The sequence below is a fragment of the Natator depressus genome, chromosome 11 (genome assembly GCF_965152275.1).
Source record: "Natator depressus isolate rNatDep1 chromosome 11, rNatDep2.hap1, whole genome shotgun sequence".
NCBI classification, from domain to species: domain Eukaryota; kingdom Metazoa; phylum Chordata; order Testudines; family Cheloniidae; genus Natator; species Natator depressus.
Genome location: NC_134244.1, coordinates 80,282,587 through 80,304,751, shown reverse-complemented (window position 1 = coordinate 80,304,751; position 22,165 = coordinate 80,282,587).

Sequence of the window (22,165 nt, the reverse complement as noted above, 5' to 3'; positions counted from 1 at the left end):
CTTCCATTGTGCAAGGGAAGGCAAGGTTTTTGGAAGCATGCAGGTCTTGCACATGATTCAGATACCAGCTATGCAAGTGGTGCTAGGGAAATGGGGCAGGGCCTGCAGATCTTCTGGCCCTAGAGACTGGCACTAGGGCTTCTCGCTCAGATTAAATTACATTCCATTCTTTTGGGTCCTGCAGATTTGGAGATTTGGGAAGAAGAGAATCTGAAGAAGTTCAGCAGGCTCCCCACCCTCTTCGGCGATCGCAGCCAGTCCTCTATGAAAAGGCATGGAGGCATATCTGCTTAGACACTCGGAGCCTTGGGACTTCAGCAGCACCACAGGGGTCATGGCTGAAGACGTCAGGATGCCAGAGTAACAGCAAGCAGAACAATCAGCTGGACCCTTGGCTGTGACTAGCTCTGCATGTTCTCTGACACTGTTCTGGCCTGATGTGCTCTGCTACCCATTATTAATGGGAAAGGGCCCATCACACAAAGGCACTAGATCTCACAGAGAAGAATGCTGAGTCAATGCAAATTGGAGGCTGTCAGTACTGTATTGGATCAGGGTCTAAAGTAGTGATGCCTAGCTCCCAGCTTCCTGTGATATTGACTGTGCTGTAGATGGCATGTCTATTTTTAGAATCTAGGTTGCCATGACAACGTTTTGGTTAAATATAGCAGCTGTTTCAGAGCACTCTTGTCCTTCTGGATACAAGGAGCCCTCAGACAGAGCATGGGGTATTAAATGCAGATGGAAGAGGATAATTACGTGTAAGCCCAGCAGAAATGTCAAATCGTCAGTTAGAAAGAGGAGTTTCAAGATGAAAATGGGAATGTTTTGTTTTCACAACCAGTCCTTCTGCAATAGAAACAGAGGTGATCACAAGGAACTAGCCCTTCAGTCTGATCATACATGGGCTTGATCATGTACCCAATTAAGTAAACAGCAAGACTCAGTGGGTAGGTCTACGCTGCAATAAAAAATCCGCAGCCCGGAGTCTCAGAGCCTAGGTCAGCTGACTCAGGGCTATTAAATTGCAGTGTAGGCGTTTGGGCTCAGGCTGGAGCCTGTGCTCTCAGACCCTCCCCCACCAGGGAGTCTCAGAGTGAGCCCGAACATCTACACTGCAGTTTTATAGCCCCGAACCCCGCAAGCCTGACTCAGCTGACCTGGGGCAGCTGCGGCCATGCTGTGGGTCTTGTATCCTAGTGTTGACATACCCACAGATGCAATGGTGCAGGATCAGTTCCTTACAGCCTTCTGCACCTCACTGCTCACTGCAGCCAGTAGGAGTTGGGGGCACAGTTAGGAAGATTTTATTGCAAGTCTTGCAATAGTAGGTGTTCTGCTTAAAGCTGCTGGAGTCCAGTCCTCAACAGTGTGGAGGAAACATTACCTCTGAAGCTGGATGGTGAATAAAAAGAACCCACTGTTCAGTATTTGTCAAAATCTCATGATCTGGGGGGCTTGACTCATGATTTTTGAACCCTGGGGGTTGGCAGTACTGCCAAGGCAAAACTCCAGCAGACCCCCTGCGTGCAGAGAGATGCCCACTGTCAGCTTTGGAGTAGATCACATGTTGGTTGGTTGATCAGGTGTACCAATTTTAAAGAGAAATACAGGTCTGAAGGAGTGACTCAGTCTCATGAATTAGGGGTCTGATGCTGCCATCTAGTATCACATCAAGTAGCCCGGTATTCTGCAAGTGATCCCATTGACTTCAATAGGTGAGAAGAGACATGGTTCCTAGCCCAGGGCATGGTTCCCTGGGGTATGTGCAGAATGGAATATTAACAGAGTGACAAAGGGTGATAAAATCAGGCCCTTAGTGAGTCTCCTGTAAAGCTGGTTGGTTTGCTGATTCCACACAATCAAAATGCTTTGTGGGAACACAGCAATGTAGTTGACATTTTTTAATGGAAAATTATTAAAGTGCTTCATTTCCCTAAGGTCCAAGCGCTTCATTCTGACAATATAATGTACTATAGTCACACAATAACGAAAAAATGAAGCACTTTTGCCTTAATGAAATGAAATGCCTGGACAAAATAATTTCAGGATTTCCTCAATTAAATTTTTCAGAATTTTCATTTCACAGGAAATTTCAGAATTTCTGCTTTTCATTCCAATTCAGGATGAAAGGAAACTTTGAAATGTTGGAATTTCCAGTGGAACAGAAATCCCAACTTTTGACCAGTTCTAATGCTCTGTTTTTAACGCTCTATTTGACTTCCTCATGTTCTGAGTTTGCATCTCATCTTGCTGTCCTTTTGTATTTCACCCAAATGGCTGAAGCACCAGCTCTATGGAGGGAAATAATGCAGCTTAGCAGTTCTCAAACTGTGGGTCGGGTCCCCAAAGTGGGTTGCGACCCTATTTTAATGGGGTCACCAGGGCTGCTTAGACTTACTGGGGCGCGAAGCTGAAGCCTGAGCCCCACTTCCAGGGGTCGAAGCCGAAGCCCGAGGGCTTCAGTTCTGGGCAGCAGGGCTCAGGTTACAGGTTCCCTGCCTGGGGCTGAAGCCCTTAAGCTTTGGCTTTGCCCACCCCCCGAATCTGGAGCAGTGGGGCTCAGGTAGGCTCAAGCTTTGGTCCCCATTCCTGGGGTTGTGTAATAATTTTTGTTGTCAGAAGGGGATCATGGTGCAATGAAATTTGAGAACCCTTGATGTAGCTGGAATGCAGAGTGTAATGTAACATTTGCAAGATGATGGGTTTTTTTAAATCAGCTGGCTTTTACCAAGTTACATGAAAAAGAAACATGACCAACCTCCAGAGCCAGAGCAGGGCTTTGAGAGCCACTGACAGCTCTTTTTATTTATTTATTTAAGTTAAACATCATGATTTAAAATATCCATAGAGGTCATTGTGACCAAGGCTTTAACAGGAAGAAAATGTCTCCTGGATTCTTTTCCTCTCCCTGTGGGATCTATTGCATTGGACATTATTGCTTTGGAGAGCACAAACATTAAATACTCACACTGAATGCTACATGCTTTTGGCAGGGAAGGAAATTACCCCTCTTACACTGTGAAGCCCTCCCTAACCTACACTGTGGACACCTGGGTCTGGGTCTACAGCTGCTGTACAGTGTCATAGCTCCATACAAGTCCTTTGCTCAAGCTCAGGGTCTGGCCCTCTTGTGATGTTCCCCATCCCACTGTGCAGTGGGACATTAAGGATCCATAACCAGTGGAGAGGGAAGGTGCTGTAAACGTCTGGCTTCACTGAAGGTAGCCATTATCTCTTGTTGAACCCTTCCCTGTTCTTGTCCAACGTGATCATTCCTTGCCCTTCTGCAGAGCAGGCCTCATCTCTCCATGCAGAAGGGAGTCTTCTGCTAGTCAAGGGCAAAACATCGGGGCCTCCCCCCTGGCGGAAGCACTGCTTGTATCAAATTGAAGGTCAGAGATTTCAAGCTTCTCATCAAAACCTCACACGTGCAGTTTAGGGAGTAAACTGAAGGGTTCCTCTGATCCCGAAAACACAGAGCTCTTGGTTCTTAGGCCTGGTCTACACTACGGGGTTAGGTTGAATTTAGCCACTTTAGGTCGATTTAAAAATGACTGCGTCCACACAACCAACCCCGTTCCGTCGACCTAAAGGGCCCTTAAAATCGACTTCTGTACTCCTCCCCAACGAGGGGAGTAGTGCTAAAATCGACCTTGCTGGGTCAAATTTGGGGTAGTGCAGATGCAAATCGATGGTATTGGCCTCCAGGAGCTATCCCAGAGTGCTCTATTGTGACCACCCTGGACAGCACTTTGAACTCTGATGCACTAGCCAGGTACACAGGAAAAGCCCCGGGAACTTTTGAATTTAATTTCCTGTTTGGTCAGCGTGGCGAACTCAGCAGCACAGGTGACCATGCAGTGCCCCCAGAATCGTAGAGCGTAGAATGTTTCTACGCTCCCGCTATCATCTCCATCCCTGAGGTTATCACAGATTAGAAGGCGAAAAAAACACACTCGCGATGACATGTTTTCTGAGCTCATGCAGTCCTCCCGCACTGATAGGGCACAGCTTAATGCATGGAGGCATTCAGTGGCAGAGGCCAGGAAAGAATTAAGTGAGCGTGAAGAGCAGAGGCAGGACGCGATGCTGAGGCTAATGGGGGAGAAAACAGATATGATGAAGTGTCTGTTGGGGGAGCAAACGGACATGATGAAGTGTCTGTTGGAGCTGCAGGAAAGCCAACAAGAGCCCAGATCCCCGCTGCATCCACTGTATAACCGCCTACCCTCCTCCCCATGTTCCATAGCCTCCTCACCCAGATGCCCAAGAATGCGGGGGGGGGGGGCGGGGAGGGAGGCTCCGCGCACCCAGCCACGCCACTCCACTCCAGAGGATGGCCCAAGCAACAGAAGGCTGTCATTCAAACAGTTTGATTTTTAGCGTGGCTACAAGAAGCAATGTGGCCTTGTCCTTCCCTCCTCCCCAACCCCACCCGGGCTACCTTGTCTGTTATCTCATTTTTTTTTAAATTAATAAAGAAAGAATGCATGGTTTCAAAACAATAGTTACTTTATTTCGAAGGGGGGAGGGTGGTTGGCTTACAGGGAATTAAAATCAACAAAGGGGGCGGGTTTGCATCAAGGAGAAACACACACAACTGTCACACCGAAGCCTGGCCCATCATGAAACTGGTTTTCAAAGCCTCTCTGATGTACAGCGCACCTTGCTGTGCTCTTCTAATCGCCCTGGTGTCTGGTCGCTCAAAATCGGACACCAGGTGATTTGCCTCAACCTCCCACCCCGCCATAAACATCTCCCCCTTATTCTCACAGATATTATAGAACACACAGCAAGCAGCAATAACAATGGGAATGTTGGTTGCGCTGAGGTCTGACCAACAGCACCAGCGAGCTTTTAAACGTCCAAAGGCACATTCTACCACCATTCTGCACTTGCTCAGCCTACAGTTGAACTGCTCCTTACTACTGTCCAGGCTTCATGAGCCATGGGAGCAAGGGGTAGGCTGGGGTAGGTGCGACTGCGCGGTGCTGCCAGCTGGGAGAGCAGCCTGAGGCAAGCCTCCAGCTCACAGGAGAGCAGAGTTGCAGTGGAAGTTGTGGAGCTGTACACCATGGATGAGAATGGCTAGCAGTCCTACTGCACCATCTGCTGCGAAGGCACCAAGGAGGACCAGAACAGATCCCCTGAGCTCGTCGCTGGGGAGCAGGAGAGCAGAGTTGCAACGGAAGCGGTGGAGCTGTACACCATGGACGAGGACGGCTAGCAGTCCTACTGCACCGTCTGCTGCAAAGGCACCTAGGAGCTGCTGCTGTGTAGCAATGCCAGCTGCTGCAGGTGCTTCTGTGTCGAATGCTTGGAGGTCCTGGTAGGGCAAAGTACCTCGGCCAAGGCAAAAGAGCAAGAGCCCTGGAGCTGTTACATGTGTCAACCACAGAAGTGCTATGGCGTGTTACAGCGTCGACCAGACTGGAGTGTATGGCTGCAAGACATCTTCACCAGTGACAAAGGACAGGAATATGATGCACCTAAAATCTAAAAAGGTCCACACATTTCCCAGAGTCATTACCCTTGATAACAGAACGTCGATGATTGCATTGGCTTCTCAGATCACAGCAGCCCCCACAGTAGACTTGCCCACAATAGCAGCGGTGATGGTGAGCTGAGCGAGCTCCATGCTTGCCGTGGTATGGCGTCTGCATGGGTAAACCAGGAAAAAAGGCATGAAACGATTGTCTGCCGTTGCTTTCACAGAGGGAGGGGCGACTGAAGACATGTACCCAAAACCACCCGCAACAATGTTTTTGCCCCATCAGGTATTGGGAGCTTAACCCAGAATTCCAATGGGTGGCGTAGACTGTGGGAACTGTGGGATAGCTACCCACAGTGAACCGCTCTGTAAGTCGATGCTAGCCACGGTACTGAGGATGCACTCTGCCGACTTAATGCGCTTAGTGTGGACATATGCGATCGACTGTATAAAATGGAATTCTAAAAACTGACTGCTTTAAAATCGACCTAATTTCGTAGTGTAGACATACCCACAGTGATATTAATCACTAGTGTGGCATTTGCTTTGAGAGAAGACCTCACTCTGTACACTTACACTACAGTAATGTTGCATGCAATCAGTTAATTTAGTTCCTTACCACTTGAGGTTCAGCCCCCCATCTTTATAGACCAGTAAACCTTTGAAATGACTTCTTTGAGACCAGGCTTTTCTCTCCTACAGGGTGTAGATGCCATGTTGTCTTCTCCCCCACTTGCTAGTGTGAGGTTTGCTTCCATCCCTCATTAGCTTGATGTCTGTTTGCTGCTTTTTTGTAAAATTGAGGAGGAACACATGTTCCTTTGCTTAGGATTGATCCATTTAACAACTCCCCTTACATACCTGTCTTAAAAATATTTTAGTTATCATTCCTGCATGTGTCCATATCTCTTAATACCTACCATGTACATACGTGATACAAAATGGTAATACACAAGGCATATTATGTACAAAGATTATTACAATAGCGTATAGGGTGTGAATACAGCGGTGCTTAGTGTCACAACCATAGAGGAGAAATTTCATGCTGAATGGATTTGTTTGGAGGAATTTTGTGAAGAAAGATGTGTGTCAAAATAAGGCTTATAATAGAAAGTTAGTTACAACCCACTGTGTTGTTCTAATGACTCATGTTGATCATGCTCAGGAACCTTAGAACAATAACATCTTGTTTAGGAACACACCCTTGTGCATAAATCTTCTTTTATAGGAAGCAACTAAGCTGTTATGAAACATCCAGCAATACTGATCTCCTCAAACAAGAAATACTGTACTAACCATAAATATGGACATCCCAGTAAAAACAGGTATCAATGGTGCTAAAGATCATCTTGCAAAACTGGAAATATCTCCAACTATTTGGTTTAGAACACAATAAAATATATGTAGCCAAATTCACCCTTAATTTCCACTGACTTCATTGGAACGGCACTAAAGATGAATTTAACAGAGGCGTTCTGGGCTACACTTGAAAAATCTACTACAGAAGAAAAGATTGGCATAGAAATCTGTTCATGGATGGTTATTTCTGGTTGTGCCCAAAGACCTCGGTCATGGTTTAAGCGAAGGGAGAGGGTCCCAGAGCCCAGACTCCAGCCCGAGCCTGAACATCTACAGTGCAGTTAAACAGCGCTGTAGCCTGAGCCCCATAAGCCCGAGTCAGCTGACCCAGGCCAGCCGCGGGTGTTTAACTGCAGTGTACACATACCCAGAGGGTCTTTCTTTACTGCAGGCTGAATCTGGGTTTTAACTAGTCATCCTCCACCCCACCATCCACGCAGGAAAAAAAACAGGTTTGGAGGTGCTTTAAGCCCAGGCTAATTTACTTGACTGGGGCTGTGCGTTAGAGCCCAGGTTCCACTTTAACTCTGGCTGGAATCCACCAATTTTGCTGTGAGGATGCAGGCAAGATCATTCAAGTGTAGATAGTTCTCCCGTGCCTTCCCACAGTTCTTTGCAAAGTACAGATTCTCCCACAATGGCCTGGGGAAGAACCCTAAAGCTTCTCTGCACAAAGAACCCTGGGCTATGCCCCCAGATCTGCACGGGCAAGTGTAGAAAGTCTGAGGGCATAGTATGGCTTCATTGTGGGAATGCTTACACCTGGACTAAGCTAGATCAGGTGCTTAACCTGGGTAATCACCACCCGGTCTAACTTCTTTCCCAATGAGAGAGCACAGAGCTGTTGGGAAAGTAGCAGTAGAGCAGCAGTTCTCAACCCGCTGCCCGTGGACTGCATGCCGCCCAATTAGCTCAAAGTTGTTGCCCAGCTCAGGTGTGTGCTGAAGGCCGGCCCACGTGCTGGGGTCCGCCAGGTTCCCGGCTGCCTGGTGCAGAGTGGGCCGGGCTGTCCCACCGCCCAGCACAGCTGGGTTGGGGTTGAGGCAGCTGCCCGGCCCTGCAAGCTCCAGGGTCCAGGGCAGCCACACACCAGGGGTCCGGGGCAGCCAGCTGGCCCCTGCAGCCTGAGTAACAAATTGTGGGCTGCATCTGCAGCCAACAATGTGTAATAAGTTGAGAACCACTGCAGTAGAGAGTCTGGGGGCTCCATGGACTGTAGTGGGAGGGTGGAGACTGCGGGAACTGTGGGATAGCTACCCAGACTGCACCTCTCTGTAAGTCAATGCTAGCCATGGTAGTGACGACGCCCTCCGCCGACTTAATGCGCTTAGTGTGGACATACGCAATTGACTGTATAAAATCGGTTTCTAAAAATTGACTTCTATAAAATCAACCTAATTTCGTAGTGTACACAAGGCCTTAGTAATGCAGCTTTATCCAGAACTTCTTTATAGCTCAGCCGCTTTAGTGTCATATGAACATATACCTGAACCAGGCAGCCAATCTTCCACTAGAGGGCAGCAGCACATGCATGCCTCCATGCACATTTCCCACTCAGCTGGGCTTGTCCCAGCCACTGTTAGTAAGTTACACTTCTCTCTCCACCTGTAACTGAGCACCTCCCTCACACCATGCTCTTAGTCACCTCTCACCACACTTAACCAGAGGCTTTGAGCAGAAGGCCACCCCCTGCCCTACTTTACGCTGAGAAAATCCTTGTGGGGGATGTTCATCGCTTGTCGCTCTAACTCTTGTCCAGGGGTGCAGGAGGCACTGTGCTCCTGGTTCCAAGCCTGCGAGTGACTCTGCGAAACTGTGGCAACTGCCAGCTGCAGTCACGCCCAAACCAGGACTAATGCCTCACCTAAGGAATCAGGGAGGTTTGTGAAGTAAACATCCTACACTTGGAAGTAACAGAGGAGGAGAAGGGCCTCAGAGTATTGATTGATCACAGGATGACTATGAGCCGCCAATGTGATATGGCCATGAAAAAAGCTAATGCGGTCTTGGGATGCATCAGGCGAGGTGTTTCCAGTAGAGATAAGGAAGTGTTAGTATCGTTATACAAGGCACTGGTGAGACTTCATCTGGAATATTGTGTACAGTTCTGGTCTCCCATGTTTAAGAAAGATGAATTCAAACTGGAACAGGTACAGAGAAGGGCTATTAGAATGATCCCAGGAATGGAAAACCTGTCTTATGAAAGGAGATTCAAAGAGCTTGGCTTGATTAGCCTAACCAAAAGAAGGCTGACGGGAGATATGATTGCTCTCTATAAATATATCAGAGGGATAAATACCATGGAGGGAGAAGAATTATTTAAGTTCAGTACCAATGTGGACTTAAGAACAAATGGATATAAACTGGCCATCCTTTCGTTAGACCTGAAATTAGACAAAGGTTTCTAACCATCAGAGGAGTGAAGTTCTGGAACAGCCTTCCAAGGGAAGCAGTGGGGGCAAAAGACATATCTGGCTTCAAGACTAAGTTTATGGAAGAGATGATATGATGATAAGTTTATGGAAGAGATGATATGATGGGATCGCCTAATTTTGGCAATTAATTGATCTTCAACTATTAGCAGTAGATATGCCCAATGGCCTGTGATGGGATGTCAGATGGGGTGGGATCTGAGTTACTACAGAGAATTCTTTCCTGAGTGTCTGGCTGGTGAGTCTTGCCCACATGCTCAGGGTTTAGCTGATAGCCATATTTGGGGTCGGGAAGGAATTTTCCTCCAGGGCAGATTGGCAGAGGCCCTAGGAGTTTTGCACCTTCCTCTGCAGCATGGGGCAAGGGTCACTTGCTGGAGGATTCTCTGCACCTTGAAGTCTTTAAACCACTATTTGAGGACTTCAATAGCACAGACATAGGTTAGAGGTTTATTACAGGAGTGGGTGGGTGAGATCCTGTGGCCTGTGTTGTGCAGGAGGTCAGACTAGACAATCATAATGGTCCCTTCTGACCTTAAAGTCTATGATTCTATGGTACAACAGGAAGGGTTGCCACAGCCACCCTGTTGGCAACATCACTCCACCAGCAGGAACAGTTGAATGCAGAGTGTCTCTAGCAGTTAGCTGGAACTCTCTGGCACACGGCATCTCTTAAGCCGCATGCTTCTGCTGTGTGACTTTTAGCAGGGCTCAAGGGCTGGGTTCAAATCTTGCTGTCTGGCAGCAGATAATAACTGTGCAGTGCTGCGGTGCTCACACTCTGTGCTCATCAGCTGGGAGGTGGGGTGAGGCATTCCCCGCCTGCCTGTGCCCTGTCCTTCATGAGGATTAGATAGTGTGTCCCATCTTCCTCAGATGTCAGCCACTACTAAATGCAGGATATCCAACTAAAGGGTGTAGGGATCTGATTTGGAATGGCAAATATGATTAGGTTTTCTGCTGTACAGCTTTAATTCCTTTTTGTGCTTTAATGTGTCAAGCAAAACATGCGACTTTAGCAAGTATTCCATGCACTGTCTTGTGCCCGACCCCAGAGAGCCCTCTGCTAGGAATCTTATTTATCCAGAAATTGGGTTTCAACAGGCATGTGTATTTATAAAAACCTTGTGTCACGGCTTATCTATCCATTTCCCTTTGTATTCACTGGCCCTTTCAGTGTGTGGGCTCCCTGCCTTCCGCCATTGATTTATGGGTTTATTGTAATCCCTGCATCATGCCATTTCCCTCCCCCTGGGCAGCGCTGAGTGTTCAGCATTTTTCCTCTCTTTCCCAACCTTTTGTATCAATTTGTGTGATGAACTGCCATCAATGACATACTTTTTGCTGCAGAACATCATCCACCCTATCAAATATTGATACTTTGGAGTTTTCAACATGGAAGCTGTCAAAGCCAATGAAGTTTCTCAAGCAGCAGTGAAGCTAATTGGGAATGATAAAATACTTTTCCCCTACAGAGGAATCAGTGGTGCTGTTAGCTGGTGACTAGCTGACTCTGCACACACATCAGCATACTTAGGGTGCCTCTGACAGCCTTTTAGTGCACGCACAGAGTCCATATCACTCCCACCTTCCTTCTCTAAGTAGGGTACTTACCATAGTATCTGAACCACTCCCAGGCATTAATAGATTTATCCTCACACCCAGGCTGTGAGGCCTCTTCCACTGCAACTCTAGGAACAGCTTCTCCATTGGCTAAACTCATCCCTGGGCTGGTGTAGAGGGGGAGGTGGCATCACACACTGTTCCTGGGTCTTCTGGAGGCCAGTTCAGTCACTGAGCACTTTGTACCCAGTAGCCTGAAGCCCCCGTGGACCTTGCAGCTCCAGGAATCACCAGGGTGCAGAACCACACTCTTCCACCACTGAATGTGCCTGACACCTCAGAATGCTCCCTACAGAGCCACTTCCCTCAGCAGGTGTTTCCTCCTCTCTGAGCCTCTACAGTTTGTCAATCACTTTCTAGTGATGCAGTGCCTGGAACTGAGCACTGTATTCCCACTGCAGTTACACCAGCGCAGTGAGAAGGTGGCGCTTGTGCCTGATGTGGGACATGGCTTATGAGGGAAGATTGAAAAAAATTGGATGGGTTTAGTCTGGAGAAGAGAAAACTGAAAGGGGACGTGATACTTGTCTTCGAGTACATAAAAGATGGTTGTAAAGAGGTGAGTGATAAATTGTTCTCCTTAACCACCGAGGACAGGACAAGAAGTAATGGGGTTAAATTGCAGCAAGGGAGATATAGGTTAGAATGGTCCAATGGTTCAGGTACTAGCTGAGGCCTTGGGAGACCTGGCTTCAGTTTCCTCTTCTGCCACAGACTTCTCATGAGGTGGCTTTGGGCAAACCACCTAGTCTCTCTGTCTGCCTCAGTTGGGGTGCAGCAGCCCTGCCTCATGAGGGTGTGAGGATAAATACAGTGAGTACCGGGAAGTGATTTGAGTTCTACCGATAAAAGTGCCATATAAGAAAGAAGAAAAGGAGTACTTGTGGCACCTTAGAGGCTAACAAATTTATTTGAGCATAAGCTTTCGTGAGCTACAGCTCACTTCATCGGATGCAATGAAAGAGTTACTGTTATTTCACTGTCAAACTCCTGCAGTGTGGAGACAGCTTTTCCCTTGGCTGCCCCACCAGTGACGGGAAATTCATGGGAGGCCAGAGCCTTGGCTGGCTGCATCAGGTGACAGTTGAGAAATGCAGGGAACTTCATGCAAACTTTGCTGCACTGACAACGTACCCAATGAACCTGGATGAATTCTGAGCCCCAGCCTGGGAGCAGTGGGGAGCTAGTATGGTGTCTCTGAACTGCAAGTGCTTTCTCTGGGACCTGCCGCTGGCTTAAAGACTCCTACTTCAGCACCACGTTTGAGCTGTGTGGGTCCATCTGTCAGCAACTCACATTGTCCTACTGCACTGGATCATTTCTTGTCCGCACAACTGCTAGGGAACTTGGGGCATCTCTTCCCAGCAGTAGCAGCTTCTTCGGGTGCCACCTGGTAGCAGCCTCAGCCATTGTTCTCTCTCTTACATTAAGGAAAACACATGCCATGGCTCCACAAATTTTGATGAGAGCACTGGAGAGGAGCCTCCCAAGAAGACCATGCACTCTCCAAGAGGGGCAATACACAGTTTGCTGCTGTTGGAACAGGGAGCTGGAATACTGCCCACATTCTCTTGGGTGTGTGTAATGAGGTTAAGGGCAGTTTACCAGGTTACAAGTAACAAGCTGCTACAGGTCATCTCGCATATCTGTACAGTGATTTGATAGGACTGCTAGCGTGAGGAGGCCCACACTGACTGGAGAGATGATTGTGGGCTCAGACCAGCTTTTCAAGGGCTCTGCTCTCAGTTAGGCACTGAACTAAGGGCCAGATCAATGGGAGTAGCTGGGAGCTGAGTTCTTAGGAAAATCTGGACACTTTACTGAGGTTCCTACGGGGGAGTTATTAAATGCTGAGCTTTTTCAAAAATCTGTCACTATGGGAGCCATTAGCCCCTATTTAGACTCAAGAAGTAACTCCAGGGAGGTGTTTAGTAATGATTTACTCCCAGGGAACAAACAGAATCCTTTACCTGTCTCACACTCTAAGACTCATGTCCTACAACAACCTCAAGTGATACCAAGTTAGATTCTTGTTTGGTCTAACTGGATTATAATTAATCCTCAGCAAAGCAGAAAGAAAGAGGGACATGCAGAAAGGGGGAAGCTGGAAGAAGAGGTTTTACTAGAAGACTCGCTGGAATTCATCCAACACCGCTTTTTTCCTGCCTTTAGCCCTACTGATCTGCAGTCTGAATTCTGCTCTCTTCAGCTAATGATCCAACCAGCAGACCAAATTCAGTGATGAATTCTGGTTATGTGCCACCTGAGGCACGTTGTGCATACACTATGAAGATTTATCCTCTTCCCCTTAACTCAAGAGCAAGCTGTTTCAAAGACATGCATGAATACCAGCAGTAGTAATTAACAATTCTCAGCAGAGAACACCAAAAATAATGCAAAAAGTGCTTTCACACTGGTCAAAATAAAGAGTAATAAACATTTTATGTAGCACTTGACTATCAGCGTTTAAACAGAACCACAGTACTAGCCAGAGAAACATGTAATTGCTGATTGAGTTAGTGATGGGGGGGGGCTGGTAGCACCACCTATTATTAAGGTTGCTTGACTCTTTCCATTATAAGACCCTGTTTTCAGTTGTTTATAACTTAGCCAAACTTCTATTGTTTGGGCTAAAATTTTCCAGGCTGAGTATCTGTCTCAGAGATATATATATATTTAATTTCAGTGAAAACAGCTCAGCCACTTCTGTCTGTGTAAAACCTGTCCAAATTTGGCCAAGTTATAAGCCTCAGAAAAATAAGTTTCTACATTCTCAGCAGAATCTTCTTTGATTTTAGCAGCTACCTTCCACAACATTTCCATGTGCCCTGAGCATGCTTCAGCCTGGGGCTGAGCTGGACTTTTCCTCCAACTGCCGCTCTGGGCTGTGTTGGGTTTGTGCACCTGAACTGAGAGCAGGGAGCCTGTCTCTCCTGTGGCTGAGGCAGTGAGGAAAGCTGCTTGATTCGAATGCAGATAGGACAAGTGTCAGACCGCTGGTGAAGGTGGGTGAGGAAATATAGGGACAAAGATTCTGGGAGGGGAGGAAACTGGGCCTAAAGGCTGTTGAGGAGAAACTGGAACTGGGAGTGGAGAGCAGGACTGGCTGGACAAAAAGGCTGCAACTGGGACTTGAAACTGAAGGTCAGACACTGGAGCTAGCTGGGCAAAGACTCCTGCGGCAAAATAGTACGTGATTATGTAATTAAAGACTGTATCATAATGCATATGCTCAGGGGGCCTGAATGTTGGTGGCACTAGCAACTGTAATTCTGGCATTTCCTAACTTTTGACTGCTTGACTTTGCACTCTGTTTTTTTAAACATAGATTTGTGTGTGCATAATGTTAGACCACTGGAACTGTATAATGATCTTTGAGAAGGTTGATTACAATGCCACGGTGCACCTACCTGGGGGAGACAACAAACAATCTAGGGCAACAGTGTTTGCAAGCGCACCCCAGAAACACTGGGAAGCACAACATGGGACTTCTTAGTCTCTGCTAGCCCTTTGGAGGGCCTGAGGTGGGAGAGGTGCCTTTTTCCCCAGTCTTTAGGGAAAGTGGTTAAAAATACAATTAACCCCTGACTGCCTGTCTCTAGTATTACCAAGTGCCTGGTTGCCAGATTTAGAGTGGGAGAATGTCTGCTCAGGGCCCAGATGACAGGTCACACAATTAACATAGCTGCCAATAGGGTTATGCACAAATTGTTCCCAGTCTGGCCTAAACAATGTCCATGAATCAGTATAAAATTTGCTTGAGGGGGAAATCTGGCATGCAAGACTCATCCCTCCCTGCTCAGTCTGCTCTAGAAGAGGCTTAGAGCTAAGAAGCCTCAAAAGCCAAGCGTGGAGAGAAGGAATTTCTGTTCTGATTTGCATTTGACTTTTAGTTTTTAGTCGAACCGACAGCACTTGTTTATACCGTCATCTCATAGCATGTGACACCATCACTAGTGAAGTTTCACAACAGTTTACTAGCTGCAGTAGGTACGAGTTCTGCCCATATTACAAGATATTGAGGTGCAGAGAATTTAAATGTCTTGGTGAGGATCCCACAGTGAGTCTGGAGCAAAGCTGGCAACAGAGCGGGCTGTGGAAGTATCATTCATTTAACTTCAAATGCATCTTGATACATTTTTGTATGCATGGGTTTTCTGTGGAGCTTTGAGCTTCCTGAACTTCATCTTGAGCTTTGGGTTTGTCTAAACAGGAAAGCCGAAACTGACATTCAGATACGACTCTGTAAAACTGTCGAGTTTGATCTCTGTCGGGGTACAAAACAAACAGGAGCAAACAACAATTACAGGAAGTATACAATGCAGAGAAAGCATCGCTTGATATTTGCATTCTCAATTTCTCTCATGGCTTATTAAGGGGAGTTCCTGGGAGAAGGTGCGGCTACAGCTGACAAAGAGGACAGAACGGAAGATGCCCTTAGATTTGTTTCTATTTAGATGTAGCCCCCAAGGAGATGACCTAGATTCCTGGGACTCTGTCAGCTGGCCGCTCAGGGAGAGGCACACTGTCCCTGGTAGGGAGGGGGAGCCAAGGCAGACTCAGAGTCCGCTCAGCAACCAATAGGGAGGGAGAGGCCCCCCCAGGGAGAAGCCATTGTGGAGTCAGTCTGGAGCCAGCAAGGGAAAGGGCAGGACTGGCTGTGTGGGGAGCTGGTGAGTCCCCGGCCTGCATGCAGGGTTCCCCCTGAGAACTGGCCTCTAGGGACCTGACAGCAGATCCCTCCGCTGGGTTTTTCCTTCCACGCTGATGATTCCCAATTTGTAGCGTTTGCTGGGAAACTTCCCAGCCAGGCTGAGTTCGCCCTCCAGCTCCCTCAGTGAGACCAGTCACCACATGGTCAGCTCTGCTCTGTCTGCTAGCCCAGGGAAGCTGCCTGCGGAGTGTGTGACTGGAGGCTGGGCTAGGAGGCTACAGTTTGGATGTTAGTGTAGTTTTATAACCTACTCCTTGAGCCCTGCACCCCTTTGTGGTGAGGGGAACTCCTGGGACCCACGCAGCCTGATTGCTGCCTGAGGAGGATCCCTGCCAGCAGAGAGCAGCCCCTCTGCAGTGACGGAGGAGTCCAGAGACATCTTCAAACCGGAGGATCGTGCATGGAGTTTGTGAGTGCACCATCGTTGAGTTAGTTAGTCAGGGAATTTGTTTTGGGGACCCCCTACTCCCTGAACTGTGTCCTCAAGCCAGGGAGCAAGGGTTTGAGGATTTTACAACCTGCTGCATATTACATCTGTGGAAGGATTTACCACCTTCTCCACTTGTGAGTCCTTTCGGCTATACTGAACCCAGTCAGCCACACTGCTAAACCACTGCAGAGAAGAATTTTGTGGTTATAGGTCATCAAGGACCCCAGCAAAGTACGCATACCAACGGGACGCTAATTTTACATTTGCTACATCAAGTCACGAGTATTTACAGTGTGGGCACCGGTGACCCTAAAAATAGTGTTTTACCTTGTTATGTTGTATTTGTCTCCTGTTTAATATAATTATTGCGTTTGTGTTATTTCTTGGAAGTCTCCAACTATCTGGCAAGTAAGTGGGGATTACTCTGTAGTTAGAATTTTCCGCCCAAGCTGCCCTGGCGACCCTGCCAGGAAGAAGCAAGCACTGCCAAATAATTTCATAGGAAAAAAAGAAAGAAGATACAACCTGCTGAGTGGGTGGTGGGATCCAAAAGAACCCAGACCTGTCCATCAAAACCTGTAAGCGGATTGGCATTAAAGGAGGTAACCAGGTGGAGAGGGGGCACTACATAGGGTTGCCAGGTGTCCGGTTTTTGACCAGAACACCCGGTCGAAAAGGAACCCTGGCAGCTCCGTTCAGCACGGCTGACTGGGCCATTAAAAGTCTGGTTGGTGTCACAGCTGGGCTGGCAAGCTCCCTGCCTGGCTCCACGCAGCTCCCGGGAAGCAGCCAACATGTCCCTCCGGCTTGGGGGCGACCACAAAGGCTCTGCGTGCTGCCCCCTCCCTGAGTGCTGGCTCCGCGGCTCCCATTGGCCAGGAACTGCAGCCAATGGAAGTTGCGGGGGCAGCATGCAGAGCTCCCAGGCCATCCCAGGTGATGACGCTTCCCAGGGGCCACCTGAGGTAAGCGCTGCCCAGAGCCTGCACCCCTAACCCCCTCCGGCATCTCACCCCCTTCCCCAGCCCAGAGCTGCCTCCTGCACTCTGAATCCTTTGGCCCCAGCCTGGAGCCCCCTCCTATACCCCAAATCCCTCATCCCTGGCCCCACCCCAGAGCCCATACCCCCTTTTTACATCCTTCCTTTTAATGCCTTATTTATTTTTCATTTGGGGCCTCTCGGAAGAAGTGGTTCTTTAGACAGGGTGTAACTGAGGAGATGAATGAGACTGAGAGACTGCTGCGTGCACAGGAGCTGCCGCATGAGAAGGCAGGGAGAAAGCATCAGGAGAAGGAAATGAAGGGGGCATTGAAGGTCGGCCTCAATGGCAGAGCCAGGTTGGGCAAGGAGGAGATGGCAGCAGCCATGACCTGGGTGGTGCAGAGTCCTAAAGGTGATGACAGGCTTGGCACAGTGGGCAAGAGGGAGCCAATGAGTTATTCATAGAGAGGAGGGACTTAGTACATTATCAGCCTGCGGATCAGAGTATTAACCCCTCTGCCCCATGCACCTCAGCGTGTCTGCACTGAGTAAGCTGTGAATGGAGAACTCTGCTCAGTTTGGCCAGAGCCATTCCGCAAGGGCAATGAGTCAGGGAGAGTTCCCCATTGTCCCTGTACTCCGAGCCATAGCCAGTAGGGGTTTCATGATTTCATATACAGTGTTTGGGGAACAAAAGAGGTGAGATGGCAAAATGGTATTCAGAGAGTCCTGCGAAGAGCGCTGCTTTTGGAACCCTTCCATCAACTCCTGTTTCCCTCAAGCTGAGTATTGAGTGGAGGGCATCTCGTTAGAGATAATTACTGAGCTGATGGTTGTGCTTAGTGATGTTAAGCAGGAAGTGCGCTGACTCACATCTGCACCTGTTATGCTAACAAGGTTCTGTTTTCCCAGCAGCAGGGAGGAGATGCACCTCTATCCAGCAGCTATGTCGCAGACTCTCCTCTGTTGTTGTTGGTTTTTAATGCAGATGTGATAAAAAGGTCTTTCTGTTTTTCGAGAGGATTCATTCCGGCTGGAGCCTGTCTCTAATACTCTTCCTTTACCACTTATTTGGTTCTATATACAGCACATGAATGTTTGAAGATGAAAGGCATTATATAAGGGGCCTGTATTTATTAATTTATTGTTAATTGTGATAATGCTGATAATAGAGAAAAACCCACTCTCATTACATACCAGGGCCTTCTAAAATCCAACCATCTATCCATAATAATTAGCATTGGGCAGGATCTTTTTGGAGAAAGTTTTCCATGAAAAATGCCAATTTGTCCAAACCGAAACTGTTCATGGAAGATCATTTTTGACAGAACTTTCATCAGGAAGGTTTCTCGGGTCTGGGATGGAAGCTTGAGCTCTTGATCACAGACTAGCCAAGAGCCCTGGCACTGACCTCAGATATAGGAGACCCTGGTTCAAGTCTCTTAATCAGGCAGCAGATTATTGATATTGTTTTCCTACTCTGATGTTCCTCTTTAATTTCCCCCCTCACCCTGTAGTTTATAGAAACAGGTTATTATTACTTAAAATAGTTTGGTAGCCCTCCAGGGGCACATCGTGTTCCAGCATAGGGTTAGCTTGGCCTTCCATGTGGTATGTATTAGTAAACATGGTTATTTGGACCCTGTTGTGTCTCTGTGGTTACTTCATATTATGTTGCATAGGGAGCTAGAGCTACAATACCCCTCCCACGTATAACATTTTAGAAAGTGTTTATGTAAAAGACAAGGGGGGAGCCATTAAATAACCAATATGTGCCCCACAGTGGGTGACATGGAAAATGAATTTACAGCTACATCTGAAATTATTTATGGCCTGGTTTGGGAAAGTCTTAGTAAGTGGGTGTAAATAGGTATATTGAAGTCTAATGCTGCCTTTGCATAAACTCACAGGGCCAAATTCAGAGATTATGTCGGAGTAGGTTTAACCATAGCCAGTTAGGTCTGGGAGCATTGGTCTTCTCAGAACTTTGAGACTTTAATCCCTGATTCAGACCTTCTGTCATGGATTCAAACAAGCTTTCCTAGGGTGAGTTTTACTGTTATATCTAGGAGCTTCACTTTAATAGGATCTCGGCACTCAGTGCTAATGACTCTGCTTAATCTCCGTTTAACACAAACTGCAGTCAGTCTTCAGCATATCCACATGAGAGATGGATGCAGCATATATATTACGTTGATGACACTGTAACTGCAACGAGGAAGGACTTTTCAACAATTTATTACAGGGCAAGCCAGGGTGTGACTTTAGACTGCACCAGCTTGCCATAGAATCATAGACTATCAGGGTTGTAAGGGACCTCAGGAGGTCATCTAGTCCAACCCCCTGCTCAAAGCAGGACCAATCCCCAACTAAATCATCCCAGCCAGGGCTTTGTCAAGCCTGATCTTAAAAATATCTAAGGAAAGAGATTCTACCACCTCCCTAGGAAATGCATTCCAGTGTTTCACCATCCTCCTACTGAAAAAGTTTTTCCTAATAGCCAACCTAAACCTCCCCCACTGCAACTTGAGACCATTACTCCTCATTCTGTCATCTGCTACCACTGAGAACAGTCTAGATCCATCCTCTTTGGAGCCCCCTTTCAGGTAGTTGAAAGCAGCTATCAAATCCCCCCTCATTCTTCTCTTCCGCAGACTAAACAATCCCAGTTCCCTCAGCCTCTCCTCATAAGTCATGTGTTCCAGTCTCCTAATCATTTTCATTGCCCTCCGCTGGATGCTTTCCAATTTTTCCACATCTTTCTTGTAGTGTGGGGCCCAAAACGGGACACAGTACTCCAGATGAGGCTTCACCAATGTCGAATAGAGGGGAACGATCACATCCCTCGATCTGCTGGCAATGCCCCTACTTATATATCCCAAAATGCCATTGGCCTTCTTGGCAACAAGGGCACACTGTTGACTCATATCCAGCTTCTCATCCACTGTAACCCCTCGGTCCTTTTCTGCAGAACTGCTGCCTAGCCCTTCGGTCCCTAGTCTGTAGCAGTGCATTGGATTCTTCCATCCTAAGTGCAGGACTCTGCACTTGTTGAACCTCATCAGATTTCTTTTGGCCCAATCCTCTAATTTGTCTAGGTCCCTCTGTATGGCCATGCAGTAACATAACATGTGGATTGTGCTACTGTACACTGAAAGTTGAGGAGTGTGATCCCAGGACTTTCAATGCTCTCTAGTAGTGGCCACCCTGGACATCGCTGCATGGCAAGCTGGTGTGGAATGCTCACACTCTGACTTGCTGAGCAGTAACTTGCCATATAGCCAAGCCTTCACTCCAGTTTATTGCTGGTAGGAGTGGGGAAACAGAGAATGCCAAATCTATAAACTAGACACTTGTACAATTTTGTGGGAATAGGGAAGTTTTATAGAATAGAGAATGATAATTTCCATAGGAAAAAAATAAATACTACACATTTCATTCTGAGACTTTTTGAAGAATTAAACTGACTTCTGCCCAGGCTAATGGCTGGAATTGTGACCAATGAGATTAGGAGAACTAACTCAGAAAAAAAAAACTGAGTCAAACATGACTGTATAATCATATATATGTGTGCTGTGAGCACCTTCAAGGGAGGTTGAGCTGATTGTCTTCATGCTTTTGCAGGGTTTTTCCAAGTTGTATCTGTCCCCAGTCCATCCCCCAAGGGAAGAGACAAAGATAGAGGAAGGGATGCCACTGTATTTGACCACACAAAGCTTGTTGTCCATGAGTTAATTCTAGATGTTCTGTGGTGTTTGTTAGGGGGTGGAGTGATGTCATTAGTCTCCCACTGGGTATTTGGCCTTGTTCTCATTGGGGGTTACTCCTAGCCAAACCTGGACGTCTCAAACCCATTTGTTATTTTGCAAAGCTGTGAGACGGGGAGAAGAATCAGCGTTTCCACAGATATAACATTCAACACAGTGTGCGGTTTGAGCTAATTGTTGTTGGGCATTCCTATAGTGCCACGAGCTAGGAGATAACACTGATCCCCAGCTGCACAGGGAACACTAAAGGTATGAATGGCAGATTACAGAGAGCCCCCTGCCCCACTATTCCTAATTATCCTGGGGTAGAATTTTCTTTTTAGACCCCCAAGGAACTTTTGACGTAGTGGCTTTTGGGGAGGTCAGGAACCTTCATGGCTGTAGAAAAATCACTTGATTTTTGCCGGGATGTCTTGCGGCATTCTGGTGACATGTCCGAAAAGCGTAAGGCACAATCTGCAGACAATGGCCCCAGTACTCTGTAGATTGAAGCGACCATAAACATCTGCATTACAAATGAAGTCATTCCACTTTATGCCCAATCTCCGACATTGGCATTTTGTGTGGACAGCCTCCAGCTTTGCCCTGTCCGGCACAGTGTCCGTGTTTCACAACCGTACAGCAGGATGGAGAGAATATAGCTCAAACAGATCCTAAATGCAGTTGTCATGCCGAGATGATGCTGACTCCATATTTGTCGTAAACGACCCATGGCAGACGCTGCAATGCCAATCCAGTGAAGACCCTCTATGTGAGAGCTGGAGGAACTGGTGAGTATAGAACCTAAGTAGCAAGAGCTGGAGACTGCTTTGGCAGTTTCATTATTCAAAAGATTGGAGTCATGGGGGGACCTCAATGAATTAATATTTATTATTTATATTGCCATAGTGCCTAGCAGCTCTAATCCCATACCCAGAGCCCATTGTGCTAGGCATTGTACAAACACAGAACACAAAGCCAGTCCCTGCCCCGAGGAGCTTGCAATGTAAACATAAATCAAGAGACAGCAAACAGAGGTGGGGTACACCCGGTGTGGCTGTGGGAGAGGCATGGGGAGGGGAAGGACTGTAAGGAAACAGTGAGGCAGCATGGTTCAGCACCACAGGCTGTGGTCTCAGCACACCAGCAGCGTAGCTGTTCTCAAGGTTTTTCGTAGGCCTCACAGCAAAGGAGAGCTTGAAGGAGGGTAATGAAGTAGTTTTGTGGAGGTTCACGGGGAATGCCTCCCACACTTAAGGCTCGGCATGAGAGACAACAGAAAGGTGCTTCTTTGAAAATTGAAGAGTTATGTCCTAGTATTGTTTTTTTGCACAAGCTGGGCTGTCTTAGGCACCACCAGGATACAGGCAGTATCATCAGCCCCA